Consider the following 14,965-nt stretch of genomic DNA (forward strand, 5'->3'; position numbering starts at 1 on the left):
TACAACCTCATGTTGTATCAATCACGTTTACACACTGCCTCCGAAACTTTCGTCCGTCATTCAAAAATTTGGATCAGGTTCGATTTTCTGCATTTTCACATCCGTAGCATGTATTTTGATAGGAAAGGATGAGGAATATGGAAAATCGCACACGAAAATTTCAGACTCGGTTTACAATGGCCTTAACTCTTCAAAATAGCCTTCCTTTTTTGCTTTAAACATGTTAAACAGATAATAAAATACAGATCAAAGTGTTTTAACAGGGATTAAGCTAGAACCAAGTTGGAACAAACTACTGTATTTTATATTGGTACAGTCATGTCTTTAACCCAAAGTGGTGTCGTACACCTCCTGAGAACTGTTCTCACGTCATGAAGTGCCAAAATGTGAACTAAATACTCTGCTGAGAACTCAAGAAACATGAATTACAATTTCCGCACCCTGGTAGACTAAAAGCTTCTAAAGCTGTGATGAAACTTTGTTTACCTCAGTCAGGGCTTTTGGGGTGGGCATAAGAATAACTTGATTTTTTTTTATGACTTGATGTTTTAATAATGTATGTATGTAGGTTGTTTATTAATTTTACGTAACAGTAAACAAGCATTTTGATTTGTGTGTATTGGACGGGATAAACTGCAACATCGTTTTGTTGTTTTTAGATGCATATAAAAGGGAAGTTATTGTATAGTGAAGTGTCAAGCTTCATGTTCTTGTAGAAGTGGCTAGCTTTATCACCACTCCTAACCACCTGAGCTCTACATCTGCTTCATTCTGGGAAACAGCATCAGCAATTACAGTTATGCCATAAAATATGCCTTATCTCATCTCAGACAAGTAACCTATTAACCACGGGGGAAAAAAGTGCAAAACGACCTGAGGACTGGAGTTTTTCCCTCCTGGAAAACAATATTATATAATTATATCACAATTGATGGCTTTTGCTTTTAGTCTGTATTTTTGTTTCATTTTGTTTTAAATAAAATTTTTATTAATGAATGGTTTTGCTATAAAGTTGATTTATAAGGGCTGGTACAGCACTTTTTTAAATGTCTTTTAAAAATAGCATCTGTTAACTAATGTAAATAGATCCACCTAAACAATGTGTTTGGACTACAGTATCTGTGAAGATTCTCGATTGAGAAGGGGTCTAATGAGGGTGAGGGTCTAATAGAATCATCCTAGCATCCAGCTCACAACATTGACTCTACTCATTTATAAAATTGTTCAACAGTTTAAAGCAACATTTGAACATTTCTGAAAATAAGATGGAATACTAAACTTTAAGTTATCCTAAGATAAAGGGATAGTTCACCCAAAAATGAAAATTCTGTCATCATTTACTCACCCTCAAGTAGTTCCAAACCTGTCTGAATGTCTTTGTTCTGCTGAACACAAAGGAAGATATTCTGAAGAATGTGGGAAACAGCAGTTCTGGGGCACCATTCACTTCCATAGTATTTATTTCCCTACTATGGAAGTCAATGGTGCCCCAATTGGCTGGAGAGAGTCGTCACTACCTGTGTCACTGAACTTGCGACACGAGACACAACAGATCCGCTAGATTTAAATCAGCACAGCCAGCAAAGGATCGAACACAACTGTTTTGAATGAGCGCACCTTTTTTTATCAACAAAACAATTTCATTGTCTGTTGAGGAAGTACAGATGTTCCTCTCGTTGATAGCTGAGGAGCGGATCCAGCAAGAGCTTAATGGAGCGACGTGGAATGATTTTTTTTTTTTCAGTTTTTCAAATAGGTTTTTTTAAATTTGCTTTAAAACATAAAATTAGTGTTGTAACAATGTGTCAACATGTATTTAATGCTTGCTTTATCACATTTATTCCATATTTTAGGACAAATATTTTTTTCTTGGTTAAGTTAGGCACAAAAGGCAATACTAAATATTTTGTCCAGTGCTAATGTTAATTTTAGCTAGGATTATAGTGGGTAATTAAACACATTATTGAGGGAACAGTTAAGGAAGCTAACATTACTCTAATCCATCTGACCAAGACTTTATTCCACAAAAAGTCTTTATTCCATTAAGACCCCATCATTTAAATCACTGACTATTTGATATTTAAGGCTTAATGTTGTAAAATTTAAGACATTTTAAGACTTTAAACTGCATGAATATTTCATCAATCATTACATATTCGGGTCTTTAGAGACCAGCCAGCATGGATGGATCTCTAATTGCTGCAATAGCAAACTCTCCTGATATTTTTAAGAACAATTAAAAAAATAAAATAAAAAAGAATAAAATAATCATACGTCCTTACCTTTTGAAACTTAGAAGGGTTCGATTTGAGCAGATGATTTTACCTGCAGAATTTCAACACCACTAACATCAATTCCATGTGACAGTATTAAATCTAGAGTATGATTTCCACAATGAGTAGGTCCTGAAACGTGTTGTTTAACCCCAATAGAGTTCAGAATGTCTATGAATGCTGATCCTAATGCATCTTTTTCATTATCGACATGGATATTAAAATCATCAACGATTAAGACTTTATCTGCAGCCAGTACTAACTCGGATAGAAAATCTGCAAATTCTTTAATAAAGTCTGTGTGGTGCCCTGGTGGCCTGTATACAGTAGCCAGTACGAACATCACGGGGGATTTATCACTAACACGTGTTTCTCTAGATAATGTTATATGCAGCACCATAACTTCAAACGAGTTATACTTAAATCCTGCCCTCCGAGAAATACTGAGAATATTGCTATAAATTGTAGAAACACCTCCCCCTTTACCTTTCGGACGTGGTTCATTTTTATAGCAGTAATCTTGGGGGGTGGACTCATTTAAAGTGATGTATTCATCTGGTTTTAGCCATATTTCTGTCAAACAGAGCAAATCTAGATTATGATCATTTACAAAAAGTGCTTTTGTAGAAAGTGACCTGATATTCAGTAAGCCAAGTTTTATCAGTTGTTTCTCTGTATTGTAAACATTTTTTATTTGTTGAACATCAGTTAAATTGTTACTCTTAATTTGGTTTGGACGTTTTTTGTATCTTCTAGTTCGGGGAACAGACACAGTATCGTGTGATATCTAGATGAAAGAGTCTCTATGTGCTGAGAATTAACTGACTTCTGTGACGTGAGGCGGCTAGCAGACGGTTGGTTTAGCCAGTCTGTCTGCTTCCTGACCTGGGCCCCAGTTAGTCAAGTACGAACTCTAAGACTATGTGCCATATTTCTAGAGAGAAGAGCGGCACCACCCCAGGAGGAATGAACACCATCTCTTTTCAACAGGTCAGGTCTGCCCCAAAAACTTGTCCAATTGTCTATAAAGTCTATGTTATTCTGCGGGCACCACTTAGACATCCTGCCATTGAGTGATGACAGTCTGCTATGAATCTCATCACCCCTGTAAGCAGGGAGGGGACCAGAGCATATTACAGTGTCTGACATCATACTTGCAAGTTCACACACCACATTATTTTTAGTGATCTCCGACTGACGAAGTCGAACATCATTAGCGCCGACGTGGATAACAATCTTATTGAATTTGCATCAGCATTAGCCAGCAGTTTTAAATTTGCCAAGATGTCAGGCGCTCTGGCTCCTGGTAAACATTGGACTATGGTGGCTGGTGTTTCATGTTCCGTACAATAGAATCGCCAATAACTAGAGCACTTTCATCAGGTTTCTCAGTGGGTGCATCACTGAGTGGGGAGAACCTGTTTGATGTTCTGATCGGAACGGAAGAGCGGTGTTTTGACCCGCGACTATGGCGTCACGCAGTTGCCCTGCTGCATGGGCTCTAATGCCGGAACCGAACAATGTACAGGACTCCCTGAGCTAGTTCGCGTCGTGGCCGCATCACCACCTCGGGTGTGCATTATTTTTCTAATAATTCAACGGTCCGGAGTCAATTATTCCGCTTATACTACGGTTGCCACACCTCAAGACATCGATCAGATTATATATTTCAAGGGATTCGTCCGGTTTTTCTACTTAAATCGCTATTGTGAGTAGGATTATTTCTTCCGCATCTCATCCAACGACTCTTTTGCTAGTTCCAAAACGTCATTTTAAAGCTGGCAATGGAGGCTTGAGCCGTTGATAGCAGACTAATGCAGTTAATAATGAAGTTATTAGAAAGAGAGCGAGAGAGACAGAGACACAGAGAAAGAGAAACAGAGAGAGAGAGAGAGAGCTTGTATGAATTAGGCTACCTCTGTGTGTCCCTCAACAGTGTTCTGAAGCACCGTCTCGAAACTGTAAGTCTGCTTTAAGATGCAGCGCTGTTATTACCTCGCTAGTGAGAAATGTCATGTGTAGCCTTTAAGTTGCTACACTAGGCTAACTGATAAAATCGTCAGGGCAGCGCTGACAACGCTGCGAAGTGATATGGAACTGTAATGCGGTCAAGAAAGCTGCCTGGAACTACGTTCGCCGTGCGTTTCCCTGAAAATAATTGCACACCTCAGAACGTTCGTCAGCCAATCAGATTCAAGCATTCAACGGCCCCGTAGTATAAAGAACTCTTATTTTATATTTCTCATCATTTATAATGCAAGAAGGCATTGACATTATACATTAAGCAGCCAGCGTTCCAATGTGAGTATTAATTATCAATTATTTTATTATTATTTAAGCTGATGTTGTATTTTCTCTCAGACCTTCTTCTGTGGAATCGGTAGTGTTTCGCTGATATTTGCCTTGCTTGAGTTTATCGTCTCCATCCATCTATCATCATTTGCCTGTAAAGCAACCTGCTGCTGTTGTCCACAGGTGAGTAATACATCGTCAACTGACTATATGGGTCATTGCTACTATTTGGTGGATTTTATGGCAATGTGAAAAAATATTAGGGATGTGACGGTGTACTTCGCTCAAGAGACGATATTGAAGTAATTATCATACACAGTTAAAGACTGAACAAAATCCAAACACTGTAAAATGTATTGCCACCAACTCAACTGACTGGCCTCTCTCCTATATGATTTCACATGACTCTCTTCAGAGCTTACAACTGTACATGAGCTTCTAATTTCTGATTGAAGCTATGTGTGACCTTCTAACTGAACTCCTTTCCACAAACTGAATATAAAAAATAGGACTGTAAACTGATTAAAAATGATTAATTAATCTAATTAATCCCTTCCCCCCCAAAAAATTATTTAGTCATTATTGTGTTAAATGAGAAAAGCATTGAATAGGCACTACAAAACATAGCTTTCAAAATTAATATTTTGATTCAACACTATAAATAATAATTATAAATAGGTATTAATGTTACTGTAAATATGAAACTAAATACCCCAGTAGGTGCCAGCAAGTCACAGTCTTAATGAGTGAGTCATTGGGTCATTCATTCAACGGATTTGTTCAACACCGCTGTGTTGCTTGGAGAAGCACAGTTCTGCTGTGGCTTTATTTGGAACTATTTTGTCTGTGAAATTGAGCAAAACAGATAATATCGAGTCTAAAATATAACAAAATATCAACTTCTTGTTTATTAAACTATTCCACATTGTCATTTTAATATCATGAGATCTCTTTACACCACCAAACAATACTGCATAGTTAAATGTACTGTATATGCTGCATAAAATGTTAGTCAACTTTTATGCCACATGGTTTTACATGCATAGATGTACCTCATTAACTCATAATTAGTACCGAAGAATACATAAAAAGAAACAAACACTGAAGCACTTCAAAGATTTCCATGTTCCACATATACCCTTTCTCTTAAAATGTATAAAATACAATTATGATACATATTTGTATACATAAATGTATGATACATACATCGTGATTAATCGCATCCAAAATAAAAAATGTTGTTTACATAATATATGTACGTGTACTGTGTATATTTATTTTGTATATATAAATACACACACATACTGTAAATATTTTGAAAATATTTACATGTATATATCATATTCTTATATTTAACAAACAACACATTTTTCATAAATTTATGCATGCATGTGTTTGTATTTATATATACATAATAAATATACACAGTATACACACTTATATTATGTAAACAAAAACTTTTATTTTGGATGCGATTAATAGCGATTAATCATTTGAGGCCTTGAGACGAAGAACCATACAAGTCCATATTTTCAAATTTTGAGTAATAAGATTTTTTTCATTTGGATTGTGAACATTATATTATATATTTTATTTTATTTTACTTGAAAATAGACAACAAAAGCTTCTCAATTCTAAGGAGATAACATTTTTCAGTGTCAGTATTAAAAATCAAAAGTTATTGTGATTTATATTTCTGAAATGTGGAAGAACGGTATATGTCCAGTTAGTGTGGAATAACAGTATAACTCCAGTTCATCATATCACTTTAAACCACTAAAGATCTGATTCCTTTATCTTAGTTTTAATACAGTAACAGAAACTTCAGGTTAATATTAAGCATTTCTTTCAAGTTTATTATTTTAAAAACAGAAAATACAGTATGAACAATGTACAATACATAGACCTTCTTACAGTGCAGGCAATAACAATGAATTATTAACAAAAAACAATATATAAATAAATACATAAAAACAATAAATACAATGCAGACATACATCATAGCTAAATATTATACAACATATCATAAGGTATACAAGATAAACTACTAAGCTAAACTACTATGATTCATTTTACACAATATATTATACAATATACCCCACCTTACCCTGCATATGGCCTACACATACCAGTCTACTCTTCACATTCTAGTGTCTCATAAAATGCTTGGGCCTCCACTGGCATGTAGGCTAGCATTGACATAAGGTCATGGTACTTCTCCTTCTTAACGGGGAGAGGGTCCTCGTAAGCTCGAGCATATGTGCTGGAGAACAAGGGAGCTGGAGGTGGTTGATTCTTCCTCTGTTTGGTGATCAGCCAGGTCTGGTGGGAAATATGAATGAATACAGCTTTATTATATATGGTATGTGGTTTATTTTGATAGGTTAACTGTTTATGCGGTGTTTAGCGCTCCTCAGCGCGTTCAGAGAGAGAGAGAGAGAGAGAGAGAGATCACATCACATATACGGTTCTTCCACTCACCTCTTTCGGTGGATTTTTCCCTGGTTTTTGTTCTCCTCTTCGAGTCAAATATGGTTTTCCAGCATCCCTCAAAGCCTTCCTTACTCTGTCCTTCCATTTGATCATGTCGGCTCTCTTTTTTTGCCGAGGTTTTGCCTTTTAATGTCCGAAGCAGACATGACAGCAAGCGGCATCTCCATTCTTCTTTGTGGACATAAACGGTTTTTCCGCGTGACGCTATTTTAACGATTAAAATGCGGACTCTTGGTCGCGCGAAAATATCCCCAAACTGTTTCTGTATACAAAGTTCACACATACAATTAATGTCACATGGTTATCTCATTTTTTGTTTTTTTGGACTTACGGTTGTTCGTCGCACACACTCATTTGACAGCACTAATTTTTATGTATAAAACCATTAAATTAATTTATGTATCTCAAACATCACTCCACCCTGTTAAAGTGGTGCTACTTGTCCTTTAAAATCTTAAAGGATTAGTTCACTTTTAAAAAAACTTTTGCTGATAATTTACTCACCCCTATGTCATCCAAGATGTCCATGTCTTTCTTCAGTCGAAAAAAAATTAAGGTTTTTGATGAAAGCATTTCTCCATGTAATGGACTTCATTGGGACCCAAACGGTTCAAGGTCCAAATGACAGTTTCAGTGCAGCTTCAAAGGGCTTTAAACGATACCAGACGATGAATAAGGGTCTTATCTAGCGAAACGATCTGTCATTTCAAAAATAAATAAAAAAGTTTAAGTTTTATAAGCACAAATGCTCGCCTTGCTCTGTTCTGTGATGCGCGTTCGTGACGTCACATAATACGCAATTACTTCCGCCTACCTCAACCGTGACCTTTTCCACGTCATTGCGTATTACGTGACGTCACGTATTTTAATCCTACATATAAGTGTATTTTTAAGATAGCAGTAACTGTTAATCAAATGTAAGCTGACTAATACTGCCATAATAGCTCAAATGAGTTAAATGTGTGTTCCTCTTATCAGTTAAAATGTACTCTGATTTCTATTATTTATTTAAATTTTTAAATCAGTGATTTTAACTTTTGATTGTGTTTTTATGCTTTAATGCTTTAAAGAGCCATTTTAGATTGTAATGTTTTAATGTTCTAATAACCATAAGAGGTACAGCTCAGCTGTAACGGCTGTCATAAATTCAAAGAGAAAGGCTGCATGGCTAGAAACTTCTGATCAACTGGATGCACAAGTAGCTACAATGTTAAAATGTCATTAGCTTACATTTTGGGCACAATACATTAAATACAGTTGGTTGTGGCCTATTTTTTTTTTCGTTTATTTGATTATTTAAGGTGTATTTTCTGTTTACTTTTATTTTTGAACTAATAATAAAGTCAACTAATTGTATGTGAGAGAGTCAGTGGTAATATCGATGCGTTCCTATTGGTCAGAGTTAGAGGAGCTCAACTTAACCTGACAGTTTGCCTGCTCCGGACCAGGTTAGTTTCTCAGCATAAGTTACCACAGTGACTGAGCTTGAGCTATGGTAATTTTGCTTTCGGAAACCAAATCAAGTAAAAGTCAGAATTACTGAAATAAGCCTGGCTTATTTGGTAAACTAGTTTTATGAAACAGCCCCCAGAGCGCAAACACAAATGCACACTGGAACGTTTACCCAATCTGTTTCGCCAATATTGTATTAATTAAGGTACTTTTCACTGCATGAGAAAATGAACATGTGGTGTGAGAGCATGAGAAAAGTGTTCATTTAACACGCTGAATGTGTGAGTTGGCAGCACTGCTTAACAGCTCTTCTAGCAGAAAATATGATTTTAAACAGTAATTTAAAAGAAAAACTTGCTATGTGTATTGTGTTAGGCTAACTGAGACTTGACATAGCACTTGCATATTGCTCTCCTTTTGATTTTGATTGCTTCCATTGTCCTCATTTGTAAGTCGCTATGGATAAAAGCGTCTGCTAAATGACTAAATGTAAATTTTAAATCATTTTTCAAGCCTGCATCTGCAAATAGTTTCTCAGCCAGATGAAGCTCCGGTAATCTTTTTTTTTATTCATTCTTGTGCAGGGCCTTTTAAAAACTGAGCAACACACAAGTTAACAATACTCTTGGGGAACAGATGTAAAGTAAGGACAGGATGTAGAATCAGACGCTGATTAATGTTTTACTCCCCAAGACTGCTATACCTATAACATCTATTTTATTCTGCTTTTAAATTCATTGGGAGAGAATCTACCCTTTAACTGGCAAAGTTAAGAAAGGCAAATTTTGCTAAAAGAAACACTAATAAGGAAGGGCTAAGGCCCTAGACGAACAGGGGAGAAACTGCACATATATACACATACATATGAATGAGGTATTTATTTAGCACTTTCATTTTGTATTTCTGTGCACCCAAAGTGTTCTCTTTCATAGGTTCACTCAACGCTGCGTAGCTTACGCAATGGGAACACCCCCAGGTGTGACGATTGTCTGAAGCCCTTATAGAATCACGCCAATTTATTGGCTGATGGCGCGAGATCGCGCCATCTTACCCCTCAGATTTTCCTCTCTTCAGAAGCGTTTGTTTCTCGCGGTTTTTCTGGCCCATTTTCTCGACGACGTTTTAGTCTGGGATTCTTTCCACTTCAGCGACCGCATCTGTGGAATTGTTATTCTCCTAGTGGTGAGTGGAATGAACTTTAGTCGGTGCCAACCGCCGTGCTCTCACCTCATCGTGAGCGATGACCAGCACGGTAAGTGCGTCAGATGTGTGGGCCTGGCCCACGTGCGAGACGTTATCTTTGACATTTCTAACTGCAAGTACTGCGAGAATTTTACACTTAAAACCTTGCGCGCTAGACTCGCGGTTTTTGATCGAGAATCTGCCGTTCTCCCCCGCCGCGCTGCTCCGGAGGCCTCCTCCCTCTGTGGAGCCGGGGCTTTGGGTTCGGATGCGGAGCTCGAGGCTATGGAGAGTGAGCAGTTTTCACTTTCTCTCCCTCAATCGCCAGTGCGTCCGTACCGAGGGGCCCCTCGGTCAGGGAGAAATATAGCTGGCAGTGGGAGGACTCGCGGGAAGCAAACAGGTCTACCTGAGCTTCCCCGAATCAACTCCAGATCAGCCGTATCGTCTCGGGATGGAGTCGCCACTCTCCGGGAAAAGTAAGCTGTCGTGAGAGCGCATCGGCCGCACGATTGAGCTCCCCCGGAATGTGGACGGCGCGCAGCGACCTGAGCTGCGTGTGACTCCAGAGGAGGAGATGGCGGGCGAGCTGTGACATGCGGCGTGATCGTACACCTCCCGGCCAGTTGATGTACGACACAGCCGCAGTGTTGTCCGTGCGGACCAACACATGCTTGCCTAGCAGCAGTGGCCGAAACTGCCGCAAGGCCAGATGCACTGCCAACAGCTCCAGGCAATTGATATGCCAAAGCAGTCGAGGCCCTGTCCAGAGCCCCGAGGCTGCTTGCCCGTTGCATGTAGCGCCCCAGCCCGTACTGGAGGCATCTGTTGTGACAACAACATGCCGGGACACTTGTTCTAAGGGCACCCTGGCCCGTAGAAAAGCAAGGTCCGTCCAGGGGCTGAAGGAGCGGCGACACTCGCGTGCGATACTCACCCGAAGTGAACCGCGGCGCCATGCCCACCTCAGGACTCGGGAGTGCAACCAGTGCTGAAGTGGTCTCATATGAAGCATATGACCGCAGCTGCGGATACCATATGCCCCAGGAGCCTCTGAAACTGTTTCAGTGGTACCACAGTCCTGCCTCTGAAGGAACTCAGGCAGTTCAGCACTGATTGGGCGCGCTCGTCCATGAGGCGCGCCGTCAAACTCACCAAGTCTAACTCCACACAGAGAAAAGAGATTCTCTGCACAGGGGAGAGCTTACTCTTTTCCCAGTTGACCCGAAGTCCCAACTGGCTGAGGTGCCGTAACATCAGCTCCCTGTGATCGCACAACTGCTCTCGGGACTGGGCCAGAATGAGCCAGTCGTCGAGGTAGTTGAGGACCCTGACGCCCACTTCCCGTAGCGGGGCAAGGGCGCCTTCTACGACCTTCGTGAAGACACGGGGAGACAGGGAGAGCCCGAAGGGGAGGACCTTGTACTGCCATGACCGACCTTCGGACGCAAACCGTAGGAACGGTCTGTGTCGCGGAAGGATCGAAACATGAAAGTAAGTATCCTTCAGGTCAATCGCTGCAAACCAATCCTGGGGCTGGATGCACCTGATCATGCGCCTGTGCGTCAACATCTTGAACGGGAGCCTGTGCAGGCCCCGGTTCAAGACTCGCAATCCAGGATTGGTCGAAGACCACCGCCTTTCTTGGGTACGATGAAGTAAGGGCTGTAAAACCCCTGCATCATCTTGGCTGGAGGGACCGGCTCGATTGCATCCTTTGCCAGGAGGACAGCAATCTCCTCGCTCAAGACAGGAACGTTCCGAGCTACCACTGAGGTCTCGAGAACGCAGCTGAACTTGGGAGGTCGCCTGGCGAACTGAATCGCATAGCCGAGTCGAATTGTGCGCATGAGCTACCGAGACGGGCTGGGCAGCGCAAGCCACGCTTCCAGACGCCGTGCAAGGGGCTCCAACGGCACAATCGACGTACCTGCGGTGGTGCAGCGCAGAGGAGTAGGGCTGGATGGTACAGAAGGCAGCATGTTCTGAAGCATCCTTACCGAACTCCCTAGGTCCCAACGGGAACTGGCTAGAGGTGCGTGGGGAGGCACTGCGTCCCCGAACCGCACTCTCTTGGCCGCTGGCAAGATGGGTCGCGGGCGAGAGTGAGGAGGCAGCGCGTCGCGCACTGTCAACCCGCGAACCTGATAACCCGGGGAAAAAGGAAATTGCTCTTCTTTTGACAATGTGGCGGAACAGAATGAAATGATTCTCCACCCAGCCCTCCTTCGGGGGAAGGAGCGGCACTGATCTCGCCATCTCCTGAGATAGAGCAGCTTCCCACACCTCCGGGTTGCCCGTGTCAGGGCCGTTTTATCGCCTCCTTGGACGATATCGGGGCCAGCTGGAACACGGGGGGGCGCCACGCTCCTGCAAGAGGCTCGACGCCCCAGCACAAGGCGGAGCAGCTCAGGGGGACACAGGAGGGCGCCCACGGTGACCAGCAGACTGGGGCTTACCCTGTGGCGGAGTGGTGCATCACGCCGGGGCAAGATGTGCTGAACGGCCTCAGTCTGCTGCAGTACTGCCGAGAACTGCTGGGCACAGTCCTCGACAGTGTCGCCGAACAGTCCAGCCTGGGAGACGAGAGCGTCAAGAAAGTGTACTTTGTCGACTTCGCCCCTCTCAACAGGCTGAGCCACAGACGGCACTCTTGGACCACAAGTGTGTGCACATCGCCTTCCCAAGGCACTGCGCTGTGACTTCCACTGCCCGTAGGGCAAGGCCAGTCGCTGAGCGCAGCTCCTGCGTCAACCTCGGGTTGGTACTACCCTCGTGCATTTACTGCCTTGGCTTGTGTACTCGCAGGATAGCCGTGGCATGCAGGGCAGGGGCGGCATGGCCCGCAGCACTATAAGCTGTGGCCGAGAACGGCCATCAGCCTATAGGCTTTGGACGGGAGGCGTTTCGCAGGCACAAGTGCAACGCGACCGCTCTCTCCACCTGGGGAATGTCAGCGTCATCCTTAGCCGCCCCGCCATCGAGGGTAGCGAGGATGGAGGAGCCAGACGCGCCGCTTCTGGCCATAAAAAGGGGCCGTCCACGACTTCATCAGCTCCTTGTGCTCTTCCAGGAAGAAAGGAACCAGGGCAGGGCGTGGTTGCGAGCCACAGCCTATGCCGAGGAGCCAATCATCTCACCACGAGGGCTCGGGACTGAGAGGTGTGCACGCCTCCAGCCCGATCTTGAGGGGGGCAGCTGCGCCGAACCTTCATCCTCAGAGGATGATTGCCCATCCCCCGATGCCGCGATCGACATCTAATCCTCTATCGGCGCGCCGAATGAAACTGCTGTGTGAAACTGGAGTGAAAGGTCCGTGGGGACTGGCCCGGCGGAAGGCTCTCACTGTAACCCTCAGATCGCCCAGAGCACTAGCCGATGGTTCTCTGCTCGTGGCAGAGAAGCCAGAGCGGGTAGTGACAGAGGGAGCCCCTCTCATCCCCGTGAGGAGAGAGAGGCGCGATCGCAGCGCTGCTATGGTTACACGCTCAATGAACGCATAAACCATCCACGAACGCAGCTTCAGCGTGCTGGAGCCCCAGACACTGAAGACAACGATCGTGGCTGTTGACGGAGGACAGAAAACGACCGCAACCAAGAGGACACGGCCGGAACAGCGTCTTTTAAAAGACGTGAACCGACCATGATTTGCTCTTTTAGTTGAAGTGCCCAGGGGAATCGCTACAGACAGGACACCGCTGTTCGCACCGTGACGCCAACCCGAACAGCTTCCAGACAGATGATGAATGGCTTTGTGGAGATCAACACGTTCATCCACTCAGCTCCGAAGCAAAAATCGGATGAGTGGATGCACCTGTCGCCCTTTTATACCCGTATGCACGGGGAGTGGCTCAGGTATGCAAAATCCACTAGCCAATTTCATTGGCGTTTTCTCTTAAGTCAGAGATGATTGGGGCCTCCAAGTAAATCCCCTATGTCGTCACGACATAACTCGTAGTGACCGACAGATAGGGAACTGCATTTCCTGGGTCAGAGCTGGTGCTTTGAGTGTCGAAAGACAAAGAAACGATGTGAAACTAGGCTCTGGTTACGAACCAGCACACAAACTGCTTTGGAGGAAAAGGGGCAGAATGGGTTCACTAGTTAACTGCAATGGTAGGTAAAAGTTTACTGGGAAAAGTCAATACTACAGTACACAGAGAAAGAATATGCAAATTTGAATTCATACAATACATTTATTTGTGTGGTAGAGTGTTGCATGTAAACAGAAAATTCACATTCGCATGTCTATTTTTACACATTTCTTTCATGAAAAGAGTGAACAGAAAATTGCCACAAAATGACATCCATCAGAGAGAGGGAAAAAATACTATTGTTACAAGTTTCCATCTTCTTAGGTGACATTTGTATACATAGATATTTGAATATTCAAGTCCATTTAACAGATTTTGGATCACTTTGCATGTTAAGACTTACATAATGAAAAAAAAGCGACCAACCGGCAGAGGATTGTGCTTGGTCTTAAAACCTTCCTTGAAGGGCTGTTCACAAACACTTGTCCTCAAATCTGGCCCACTCCTGCAGAGTTTCAAGTCTTCAAGATCATTAGAAAATCATAGGTAGGTGAGTTTGATCAGGGTTGGAGCTAAACTCTGAGGCAGATTGGCCCTCCAGGGAAAGATTTGAGGAACCCTGGTCTAGGTGGTCATATGGCATATGTCTTAAATACGGGACAAACTGCGTTCTGTATGGTTTACATACAGAACACTTCTTTGATGCCTTGAATATAGGACGATTCCATATTATACGGGAAGGTTGGCAACCCTACTTTTGCTCAGCATTAACATGTATGTGCGTCTTCAGGATTCCTTTATGTGTTTCATTTCTGAAGTGTGTCTTGCCAAATGATTCTTAAGGTGTCCTTTCTGCGTAAAACTCTTTCCACACTGAGAGCAGGTAAAAGGCTTTTCTGAAGTGTGACTTGCCAAATGATTCTTAAGGTGTCCTTTCTGTGTAAAACACTTTCCGCACTGAGAGCAGCAGAAAGGCTTTATCCCAGTATGAATTAACATGTGATTCCTCAGGATTCCTTTACATATGAAACTCTTTCCACATTGAGAGCAGGTAAAAGGCTTTACTCCAGCATGAATTAACATGTGAGTGTTAAGGTATCTTTTACGTGTGAAAGACTTTCCACACTGAGAGCAGGTGAAGGGCTTTTCTGAAGAGTGAGTTACCAAATGATCATTAAGATGTCCTTTCAGTGTAAAACTCTTTCCACACTCAGAGCAGCTGAAAGGCTTTATTCCAGC

General features: G+C 42.6%; 1 protein-coding gene across 1 annotated transcript in view; it reads left to right on the forward strand.

The window, feature by feature from the left end:
- LOC306855272 (uncharacterized protein) overlaps positions 1 to 14,965 on the forward strand; it is a 390,658-nt gene that overhangs the window by 102,702 nt on the left and 272,991 nt on the right. The gene's annotated exons all lie outside the window — the stretch shown is intronic.

The sequence above is a fragment of the Barbus barbus genome (assembly GCF_936440315.1).
Source record: "Barbus barbus genome assembly, chromosome: 3".
In the NCBI taxonomy this organism is placed as follows: domain Eukaryota; kingdom Metazoa; phylum Chordata; class Actinopteri; order Cypriniformes; family Cyprinidae; genus Barbus; species Barbus barbus.